This window comes from Muscardinus avellanarius, assembly GCF_963383645.1.
Source record: "Muscardinus avellanarius genome assembly, chromosome: 9".
NCBI classification, from domain to species: domain Eukaryota; kingdom Metazoa; phylum Chordata; class Mammalia; order Rodentia; family Gliridae; genus Muscardinus; species Muscardinus avellanarius.
In genome coordinates, this window is record NC_137795.1 from 42,835,381 (window position 1) to 42,847,410 (window position 12,030).

Genomic DNA, 12,030 nt, shown 5'->3' on the forward strand with positions numbered 1-12,030 from the left:
TTTTTGTCAAATAAGTAATGTTTGAAGATAAATGAGCCACAATGATGCACCTAAGTAGTTGTAGTATTAAAACAAATACCTAAACAAGTTCATTGACTTTTTCATAAAATCCCACTTGGAAGTTAAAATTACTCAAATCAGGATACTATGCTTGAAAAATCATCTGTAATTTCTGAGCATAGTTATTTCTTCCATGGACTAGTGTGTGCAAAATGGTTTCATGGAGGAAAAGCAAATTTCCAACATCTATAGCAACAACTTCCATAAGTTTTAGGATAGTGAACAAGTGACAAGTCATTGTGTTAACCAACTCCAATCAAGACTCACCATACAATGGTCATGTTCCTCATTTGCTTCACGAACAACAGTGCCTAAGTGGCCAAGACAATTCAAACTTTCTTCTATAATTTGTTCTAAAATCTTTCCATCTTAAGGAGTTACCACACATAACAGAAGTTGTTCACACTCTGCTAAGGTAGGGGGCAGCCATGCTGATGCCTGACCTTCTAAACTGGATCCCACAGGAACCGGGCAGAACTCTGTGTGCAGGCAGTTTTAAGGAGATGCCACATTTCCTTCTGCCTTTTCCCCTGCATAAATGGGACAGCATTGTCGGTTTCTTTGATATTACTGAGGGCCACTTCCACTTTGGGGTGTTGATCTTTGACTTACAGCCCAAAAATTTGTTTAGATAATCAAACAGCACCTTGAGAACATGGTCCTGACTCTGCACCATGATCTTCACCATCTCTGTGCTGTTGCTGTAGGAGTGGTCTGCAGGGCTGTGCTTTAGTGTCTCTATTGATCAATGCCATGCTGTGCCATTAAGTCTCTCTGACGTCTTCCCTATGGGCTCTTTTGTAGCTCCATGATTCTAGTTTGCAAAGACAATCTCATCCTCCAGGGTCCAGTGACATCAACCTCAGCATAATGAATGGCCTTTATTTTTTCTTTTTTTTTCCATGAGTTTAGCATTTTTTCTGAAGATCTTCCATCAGTCATCGGCTCACTGAATCTAAGTCAAACTGAATGCTTTTGTGAAAAAACTCCAGTTTAGCTTTTGGTTGCTGTGATGCTGAGATCAAAGTGTTCTTCATTTTTGTGAAGTTAGCGTTGTACCTAAGAAGACTTAACATTGCTGCCTTTTGTCCCTAAAAGAGCCTGCTACATAGTCTTCTTTTAGCCCAAACACATAGTGCACTGCTTCAGCCCATACTTTACATAATTGTATAGTTGGAAGCTGTATTTTTCTGTCTTGTACAATATAATTTACACGGTCAGATAAACTTCTGGAAGCAAATGGACCTTCATATACAGTCTTACTGTTATCACACAAATAAAACATATAGCTATCATAGCCTCTAACTCCATCTAGAACATACTAAGAGGCTTATTTTCAAGGATACAGATAAATTCTCTAAAAGAGGCTCTTGTAAACAGTATTTGTTCCAGTTTCACATGATGTGAGACAGTAGTGAATGAAGACTTTCATCAGGAGATAATATAAAAATTATTTTTGCAGAAGTCATATTTAGGATGAGTATTGTCTTCAAATTCAGAATGTGATCCATTAGTACAACACATCTTGGTTGTTTCAAAGTATGATCGACGGGTTCCCCTCGCTGCTGGGGGTCCAAATTCAGCATCAACAATAGCCAGTTTTCCATAAGCTCTATTATTAAATTACAAAGGCTATTTGTTGAGGTAAATGATTACTAAATCAAACTTCTGTCATCTCTTCACATGCAAATATACATTCTGGGACCCTCTTCTTAATCTTCTCATGCCAGGTAAATGGTTGTAGATGATGCAAAAAAAAAAAAAACCTATATCCAGCAATACATTCAAATGCCATGGACCCAAAAGTCTAATCAAAAGTGGCTGTGTCAGGCTTATTCTCAAAGAGCTTTGGGGCCAGATACTTTGGTGTTCCCACAAAAGATGTACAGAGACTTCCTTGATCAGTGTCTTTGGAATAACCCAGATCAATTATTTTATGCATTATCTTTCCACCAACATTCTTAAGAACTATATTTTCAGGTTTCAGATCTTGATATATAATTTTGTTTCCATGCAAATATCAAATTCCAGACCCTATATCACTCAGTAAAGAGCGGCTCTCTTTAAGTCTACAATAATTCTCTGGTTTGTTGAGTAGCTCCTGGAGATCTCCTCCCAATGACGATTCCATTGCTAGAAGATGCACATCAGTTCCTCAGGAACATCTGAAGCCTTTACAACACTGGCATGATTCAACTTCTTCATAATCCGGATTTCATGGTACCATCCTCAGTTTTTTGTACTTAGCTCTAGATGACAAAATGTAATTGCTATTTTGAGATAAAGTTCCCAATGCTGGTACAGACAGACATTCCCAAAGCCACTGCCAATGCCAACCTCCTCCCACATCCCCCCAAAACACCTGTGCCCAGCCACAGTCCTGGGCCGCCTCATGGGGCAAGAAGGTAAGCGGCCCCAGGCTTCACCGCCATCCCAAGGCCAATTCCAGACAGCCGACAGAGTAAGATTTAATAATTGCCAAACTCTGTCCAAAGTGAATTCTATAAAGTTGGACCTGATTTATACATTATTCCTCATGCCAAAAAGTATAAATTTTACTCTGACTACTCAGAGAACCTAAAATAGGTGGAGATTCAAGCAAAATACGGCAGTCTGCAGGACCAGGTCTCTAGAGAAAGAAAAAAAAAAAAGCATTCCAAGGTTATAAGCTGTTAGGGTATAAAACATTTTACAAAGCATATCAACACAATGGATGTAAACTTAGTTATCTTGAGTCTAAACTTAAATCATTTTGTTGGCCAAAGGACTGAGGTGTTTGTGCAATTAATAATGTATGTTGTAATATAAGAGACTGTTGCAACAAACACCAAGGGAGGATGCAAATCAAGTAGAATATAGAAGAAAGGATCAAGCAGAATCAGGATGATGAAAGAAAAACTTGAGAGGTAACCGAGTAACCAAGTCTAGCTAAGGGCGTTGCCAATTTGTTAGTGAGGAGAGGGTGGAAATTAACTTCGGCTTGCATCAAGCCATTATACGAAGCGCAATAAAGATAAACATTTTATTAACCATGAAATGTTGTGGAATTCATCGATCATATGTCAAAAAGTGCCTTGTCACAGTATTAGGAAGAGTACTTTCCCCAAACAATCTGCTTTTATGTGTCTTATGGTTCATATATACATAATGGTTGTATTTTCTTCGTGATGGCTTCTAAGGAAAAATATTGGACTACTTCTTGCAAGCATGTAGGATTTCATGACTAGCATTTGTATTCTTGTAGATTCCTCTCCTTTTATTATTCATGTTCCCTTTGTCCAAGTTTCCTCAATCATTTCTAATTTATTCCAATATGATACTATATATATCAATTAGAATATATGTAATCCCAGCATTTGGGAGGCTGAGACCAGAGGATTATGGTTCACAAACAGTCTCAGCTACTTAGTGAGGCTCTCTGCAACTCAGTGAGACCCGGTTTCAAAATAAAGAATAAAAAATAGGGCAGGGGCTGTACCTCGGAGGTTGAATGCCCCTGGGTTCCATCCCCAGACCCGCAAAAAAAAAAAAAAAATTATATATATATATATATTTTTTTTGCAAAACATCTTTTATAATTAGGTAATAAGCAATTTGTAAAATTTAATCAGCAAAGAACTGACAGGACATGATCTAAAAATGAAATGGGTGCCATGTGTATGGATGGCAGTGGCTAGGATCCTTAACCTAGGTTTCAAAGCTATTGGATTTTTTCTTTCTTTCTTTTAGGTGCTGGTCTTGTGCTCTGCCTTGTGTACACCAAAATTTAGGACAAATAGCCCAGTGTGACATGTCATGGCTTCTGGCTTTGCCAAGAGGAGAGAGCAGGAGCACAGCATGCTGCCTGAGTTTGGGGTAGTACCAGTGAAGGTGGCCCCCTGGCCACTTCCTTTGAGGCTGAATTGAGTTACATCTGAGTCTCACAGCCACTAGCACCTGCACAGTCTTGGGGAAGAGGGCAGGTGTGTCCCAGGCCCACTCCAAGACTGGAATTGATTTGGGCTAAAACTCAGATCTGTGTGACAGGCGCTCAGGAGTCCACCTGATGACAGAGCGCGTCTAGAGCTCCATGAGTGCGCCCTGCATTTTCTCCCAGGTGCTGCTGCTCACTGTGGCAGCCAGGGCACTGGGCTACCTTTCACATCCTGCTCCCCACCCTCCCTGAGGCTAGAGGAGGTGGTAGAGGCCATCAGTCTCCTGCTTGATGCAATTCCAGCCACTAGGTCTCCTGGCATTGGCCTAAAGGTAAGGGTCGTGGGGTGCTCCCCAGCACTGGATTTTACTGTCGTGGACCTGGCACTGGATTTTTAAGACTAAAGCCTGGCCTTATTCTCTCTCCCTCCCCCGAATGGGAGGCCTTTCTCTGCACGCTGGAATGATTGAGGTTGGGGAAGGGGTGCTGTTTGCACAAACCTTTTCTTCCTGTCTTCTTCAATATATATTTTCATTTTGATATACTAAAAGAAAACACTATGGTCTCTACTCTGATTTATTTAGCTCTTGTGAAGGTAGTTTAATGGGCGAATACCTGTTAAGCTTGGTAAGGATGTCTGGAGAAAACTATGAGGAGATCTTGGCCACCATCTTGCTCTACCTCTTAACTTATTTATTCATTGTTTTTATTTTTATATTTTGTAATACTAGGGATTGAATCCAGGGCCACTATAGCACTGAGCTACATTCCTACCCCTTTTTTTTTTCTTTTTTTTTTTTTTTTTTTTTTTTTGAGACAAGGTCTTGCTAAGTTCCCAGGCTGCCTTGAGCTTCCAATCCTCCTGCCTCAGCTTTTCAAGTATCTGGGATTTCAGGCATGTGCCATTGCTTCCAGCACCTCTTACCTTTTAATGACTGTGCCTAATAACAGACATAAAATTCATGAAAATATAAGAATTGGCTTTGACAAGCCATTTTTGAGCCAATTCTAGCACATCACTTTCTGGGTGTTTTTTTTTTCCAAGCTTTCTTGGGGTATAAATGACATGTGACATATTGCTCATATTTAACATACATGTTGATGAGGTTGGGCATAAGCAGACACCTGTGATGTTATGACCACTATCTAGGTACCAAATACTTCCGTCACTTCCCCCAGTTTCCCTTGTGTTTCTGTGTGTATGTGCACATATGTGCTAACATGAGACCTGTTCTCAACATGTCTAAAGTGCACAATGTCATTTTGTTAACTTATTAAGTACCACGTTGTACAGCAGCTCCCTAGAACTAAATCAAATGCTTTCATAATGCTTCCCTCAAGCTTAGTGCTACATAAAACTTTTGTAATCTTTTTTGTTGTTGTGTTTTTAAAAAGGATCAAGAACAGAAGAAAGGAATAAATGCCAGAGTACAAAGAATGGTTTGGACTACCCCTTACTGATAGCATTTAGCACAGAAAGCCTGGGAGAACCCCACAAATTGCAGTGTGATATGACTGAAACATAAATATGAGGTTATCATACAGCATGAGTACACATGTGAGTTATCACATGTGAGTATATGTGTGTGTATGAAAAAATTTTAAAGCATGTAAAAAAACAGAAAAGTAAAAGTGACAAACACATCTTTTTTTCCCTAAAGTGCTATTCTATCATCCAATGCAGACCTTAATATTTGTTCATTATTTCTGTAGTCATAAGCAAGTGATGGTTGCAGACATCATACTCCAGCAAGCAGTCCTCATCATCAAATCATAATAAAAAATCATTGGATAGATTATTTGTTGAAGTTACTAATGTGGGATTGTGGGGAGGTAATTTCTTAATTAAAGCAACTAAGCTTGACTCATGCCTGTAATCCCAGTACTTGGGAGGTTGAGACAGGGGGATCACAGGTTTGAAAACAGCCTCAGAAACTTAGTGAGACTCTCAGATACCTAGTGAGACCCTATTTCAAAACCAAAAATCAAAAGGTCTGGGGGTATATCTCAGAGGTAGAATGTCCCTGGGTTCATCTACCAAGAACTGGAATTACAAACATGCGCCACCATGCCCAGCTGCAACTAATATGAATAGTATTTTGTAGTTTACATATCCTTCCTTATTTGTTCCTCCTTAGAACCCAGAGAAGGAGGTCTTATTTTCCTCTGTATTTTCTATTAAAAAATAAAGGTTCAAAAAGGGTATCTCCAGTGATTTAATCAAGACCACATGTTCCAGTCAATTAAAAAACCAGATCTCGCCGGGCGTGGTGGCGCACGCTTGTAACCCCACGCTTGGGAGGTAGAGACAGGAGAATCGCGCTTGTTCTAAGCCAGCTGCGCTGGCTTAAGAGACCCTGTTTCCAAATAAAAATATAAAAATAGGTCTGGGAGTATAGCTCGGAGGAAGAAGGGCTTCCAGGAACACCAGTACCACCAAAAAAGAAAAGAAAAGAAAAGAGAAGAAAAGGAAAGAAAAGAAAAGAAAAAAAACCAGATCTCTTCTATCTGCCTTCCTTTCCTTTTTTCCAAAAATAAAAAATAAAAAATAAAACAATAAGGGATAGTGTATTAGTCTCCTAAGGCTTTTATATTTTATTTGGAAACAGGGTCTCACTAAGTTGCTGAGAGCCTCACTAAGTAGCTGAGGTTGGCTTCGAACCTGTGTGATCCTCCTGTCTCAGACTTCCAAGCACGGGATTACAAGCGTGCGACACACGCCTGGCTACTAAGGCTTTCATAAGAAAATATCACAGGCCCAGTGGCTTAAGCAACAGAAATAGAATTTTTCTCACAATTCTGGAAGCCAGAAGTTGGAAGTCAAGGTGCCATCAGGGCTGGTTTCTGGTGAGGCCTCTCTGGCTTATAGACAGCTGCCTCTGGCCCATCCTCAGATGGCCTTTGTCATGTTTGACCTCTCTCACCCTACTCTTCTAAGTACATTTTATTAGTTTTATTGGATTAGGGCCCCACAGTTAGGACCTGTTTAGTTTTAATTACATTCTTTAAAGCCCAACCTCCAAACAGAGTCACATTAGGGGCTAAAGCTTCAATATAAAATTTTGGGGAACACAATTAGCTATTATGTGGCAGACTCTAAGCTAAGACTGGGGATGCAGTGACGAGAGAAAGACCTGGTCCCTGACTTCATGGGCTCACCATGGACCAGGAGAAAAGATGCTGAACATAGCCATGCTTTCTCACAAAGTGCTCCATATAGAAGCACAATGCCTACCCTAGTCATCTTCATTCCCTGACTTTTAAGTATATTTTTATATGCCTATGTATGATAACCTTTAGATTATCATACATACTTGTGTCTTGGTAGTTGTGTCTGATTCATCTGTCTTTAAATCTAGAAAGACAGTTAATAAAATTTGCTCATAAGTCCTCTGAAGGCAGGGTACGTGTGGTCCTCTGGAGGCAGAAGGTTTTCAACAATGCTGACTGGCATGGAGAAGTGCTGGGAGTGTCTTGAATTCTGCAGAGGCTAATGCTGCACCTCTCCCTCTCATCTAGACTAGACTAGTGGGCAGCAGAAAAGCTTTCTCTCTTCACAAGCGTCCCAAATCAAGAGCCATTCTATTTAAGAAGTCTGTTGTTCAGCTGAAGCAAATTCACAAGTGTTTCAGAAATCTCTTTTAAAAAGAACAAAAAGAACTGGACTTGACAGCATCCTGGCCCTTGGCGCCTGCAAGTCTATGTCACCTTCCTACAGTACAAATGGAGGTTAAAAAGAAAAGTGAGAGAAGAGAAAAAATATTCCAAGACCTTTAGTTTAATGATATGCAAATGAAACAGTTACTAGGTCACCAGGCACCCTGGATGCTAATTCTGCAGTGTTTCTTGAATCTGTTCTCTGCTTCCCAGCTGGAGGAAGCTTTATATTGAATTAGATAGAATATCAGCTCTGAGTCAGACAAATGCTTCTGACTCGGGTACGTACACATTTTATGGGCTTGAACAAAATACCTAGTCTATCTGAGTGTCGGTTTTCTCACCTATAAAACTTATAATAATGATGCTGTGCTAGGCTCTTTCAGACTCAAGAAAGAGAGAGCCATTGCAATTATCTCAAAATAAGATAAAGGCATATAAAATATTGTAAACATCAACAGGAAGAAAACTCTGTCATTCACTTCCCAGGTAGCCAGGAGGTGGTTGCTGGTGGCCCGCAGCAGCACAGGCTTCTCTGACTGACGATGGCCGGGACTCAAACTTACCTGTCATAGGTGAGAGGTCGCTGCTCCCTGTACTAGCAATTCTGCCAAATAGTGACAGTCTCTCTCTCTGCTGCCTTTTCTTCACCTGCTTCTTTCTCTTCTACACCAACATCTCTCTTGTTGCGATGTGATAACTCCTGCTAACTTCCTTTTATGGCCTTCTTTCTTTTGCTTTTTCTCTGTGCATTTCTCTTCTTCTGCTTCAATTTCCCACTGCATCCATCTTCATGTCTTTCGGTTTTAAGCTGCATCAGAAACAGGGTGAGATGGAATGACTGCACGGAATAGAGCTCTGTCTTTGGGATGGGACTTGATGTCCATCCCTTACAGACCCCTGAACAGCCTGTGCACCGCTGCCTTCAGAGACTGATCCTCTCCTCCAGAAACTCAGGTCTGGCTAAAGTGGGCAGGTCACAGTGGACAAAGCCTGGTTTCATCTGCATGGAGAGCTGCTAACAAGTAGGGGAGGCCCCTAAGAAAGGACTAACTAAACACTCATACGACCTGCCTGGCGCAGGTGTTTCTGAGGATAAGATAAGATGTATAGCCTGGCATGTAACAGATGCTCAATAAATCTTCCCCCTGCTCCCCATTGCTGCTACTCCAATACAAACCTAGGCTGCCTCTCACAACTGCAATGAATCCCCACACATTTTCTTGTCTCCTCAGTCTTCTCCGCTCAAATTTGTCTCTCATTCCTCTCTATGGTTATTCGTAGAGCCCAAGGGGAACTATTTATTTAACGTTTTTAACATAAATTGAGTACTGGCTAGGTACTAGATACTTGCTTAGGTAATGAAAATACAGAAATTAATAAATTATCTATTCTGCCCTTAAGGACCACAGAGAACAGTAGAGAAAATAAAACAGTCACCATAAATATGTACTATAAAAGGTTCATTGGAAGGAGAAAAAAAACACACAGAAGAACAAATTCATCCCTGGTCTGCAAACAAAGAGATAACAGCTAAGAACCGAGGAAGGTGGCCAGTCATAATTTCATTTCACAAATGTAAGTCAAAGTGTCAACAACACTCTTTTTAAGGGATGCAGATAAGGATTCATGTTTTAAAAAAAATGCCATAACCCATTGATCCAGGAAATGCTATGTTAAGTAAACAATGATCAACAAGTTCCATTATGGTGGGATTTCTTAAAGGTTTTCATATGCAAATATGCATGATGACTTCCCAAGAATTTGATGCGGATGCAGTGTTATTAGTCAGATATTTATCATGGTTTAGCCAGCTTTTTCTTCACTATGACCAAAATATCTGGCAAGTGCAGTTTAGAGGAGAAGAGGTTTAATGGCTCACGGCTTCAGAGGTTCAGTTCCTGGCATGGCGGCTTCAAGGCAGCAACATGATGGCAGCAGGGCATGGCAGAGAAAGGCTGAGCTCATGGCAGCCCAGAAGCAGACAGCCAGACAGGACGAGGCCAGGACTAGATACGGTCCTCAGGACCATGCCCCCAGTGGCCTCCTCCAGACAGGACGTGGCCAAGACTAGATACGGTCCTCAGGACCATGCCCCCAGTGGCCTCCTCCAGCCACACCCTGCCTGCCTGTTACCACCCAGCAAGTACAGGCAAATCCATCAGCAGGCGAATGGATTATGATGGCATATACACACAATAGCATTCTACTCAGCAATAAAGAAAAAATTTATGTCATTTGCAGGAAAATGCAAGGACCTGGAGAACATTATGTAAAGGAGATAAGTCAGTCACACAAAGTGCAGAGTCAGTAACGGGGATACCAGAGGGGCTTTACATAATGGAGGAGAAACCCCAGGGGAGCAATGGGAGGAATCTAGGGAAGGGTGGTGAGGAGGGGAGGAAGAATCAAGGCAGGCAACGCTGCCACAGATGGTATGTACACGCATGAGATTACCAATGTGAATTTCAATATTATGTATGGGGAAGGGGGAGGGGGGGAGGGGGAAGCCCACCAAGTGCTGTGTGCATGTGTGTCACCATCACTATGAACTACATTATGATGTGAGACTATAAGACTGTAATGCACCAATAAAAGTATTTTTAAAAATTATTAATTTAAGCCAGGCATGGTGGCGTATGCTTGTAATCCCAGCATTTGTGAGGCTGAGACAGGAGAATCATAGTTCGCAGACAGACTCAGCTACTTAGGGAGGTCCTCTGAAACTTCGTGAGACCCTGTTTTCAAATAAAGAATAAAAAAAAATAGGGCTGGGAGTGAAGCTCGGAGGTAGAATGCCCCGGGTTTCCATCCCAGTACTGAAAAAAAAAAATTATTAATTCATCAATACACATACCTGCTGATGAAATTAGAACTCTGATTCAATTATTTTACCTTTGAACATTATTGCACAGCCAATACATGAGGTTTTCCAGGGACATTCCATATTCAAACAATACCACATCACTATAACAAAATTCCTGATACAGGCTTCTTGTGGAGTAAAAAAGGTTTATTGAAGTCATAGTTTGGGAGGTTGAAGGGCATCGAGCCTACACTGGCTCAGCTCTGGCAAGGGCCTCATGACAAATGGTAGATGGTACAGTGCATTCATGAGCCAGCACATGGGTGCATCTTGCTTGAAGTAGGTAGGAGCAAAGAGGATGGGGGTCGGGGGAGGCCTACCACTTTTGGAGAGGAAGGGGATTGAACACAAGGGCATTCTACCCCTAAGCTATGCCCCCAGCCCTATTTCGTTTTTTGTTTTGAAACAGGGTCTCCCTAGGTTGCTGAGAGTCTTGTTACATTGCTAAGGCTGACCTTGAAACTGCAATCCTCCTGTCTCAGCCTCCCAAGTAATGGAATTACAGATTTGTGCCACCATGCCTAGCCAGGCTACTACTTTCATAACAAATTCAAGGATTGCTTTTCAAGAACAAGCCTGCGATGATCCAAGGACCTCCCCATTAAGCCCCACTACACCCTACAAAGTATCACCACCTCCCAGGTCCCATCATAGGGATCAACCCTTTATTGAAAATGAACACTTGGGGGACACTCAATCCACAACCAAATCATAGAACAGGGCATTTTTCAAGTTTACATGGCCTGGGACCTCTTCCCATGAACATCTAGGAACATTACTAGACCCACTTAGGCTAAGGAGTTATTGTCTAAAAGAGTCATTAAGGAGTTGAAACAGGGGAGTGAGGTAAACTGAACCCACCTGCGAGCCCCACTGTCCTCTAGAATGCAGTGTGAACTCTTTATCCTGCCCTCTCACAAGGCCCCTCCCTAATGCCTCCCGTTCAGGTCCTGGACACCCTGGGCAGCACGGCCATCCCGCATTTTCTGTGTGTGCTTTATCCTGCCTCGCTCCCGAGCTCCTGAACAATCTCCTCTCCGCATCTTCACGCACCATCTACTCTTCTTTCACATTACATCTCAGACTGTTTCCTCAATAAAGTCTTTCATGACTCCCAAAACGGTGTTAGGAACAGTGTTTCCGCCTGTGGTTGCTTTGTGTGCTGCTTATATTTCTAGTTAGCCATTTTTCCTTTCTATTCTGTCTAACAGATGAGTGTTTGTGTGTAAGCAGAGCAAGTTGGAGGTAGGAAACACTGGTCACTATTTTCAAGAACCACCAGAAGTACCAGCTTGGAATTCTCAACTTCTCCACTCCTTCCTCTTCGAGTTGTGAGATAAACCCTTCCCCACCCATTCCTCCTGCACACACACAGCAGAGGCTTCCAGAGTTTCTCTCACTCCACACAAATGCGCAGGGAGAAAAATCAGCTTCTTTATTTTGTCTGTAACAATCTAATCTTCCTCATTAGCACCCACCTGCTGCTGAGTGGTAATAAAAGCTGAATTTATTCTTCTCTTGTAAATTAATCTAA

The 12,030-nt window shown here is 41.6% G+C and overlaps 1 pseudogene across 1 annotated transcript; it reads right to left on the reverse strand.

Moving 5' to 3' along the window:
- Positions 1–294: 294 nt before the first annotated feature.
- Positions 295–2,454, reverse strand: LOC308266775 (inhibitor of nuclear factor kappa-B kinase subunit alpha-like; annotated as a pseudogene). The gene has a single exon. The product of its transcript is annotated as an inhibitor of nuclear factor kappa-B kinase subunit alpha-like (transcript).
- Between the last annotated feature and the right edge of the window lie 9,576 nt (positions 2,455–12,030).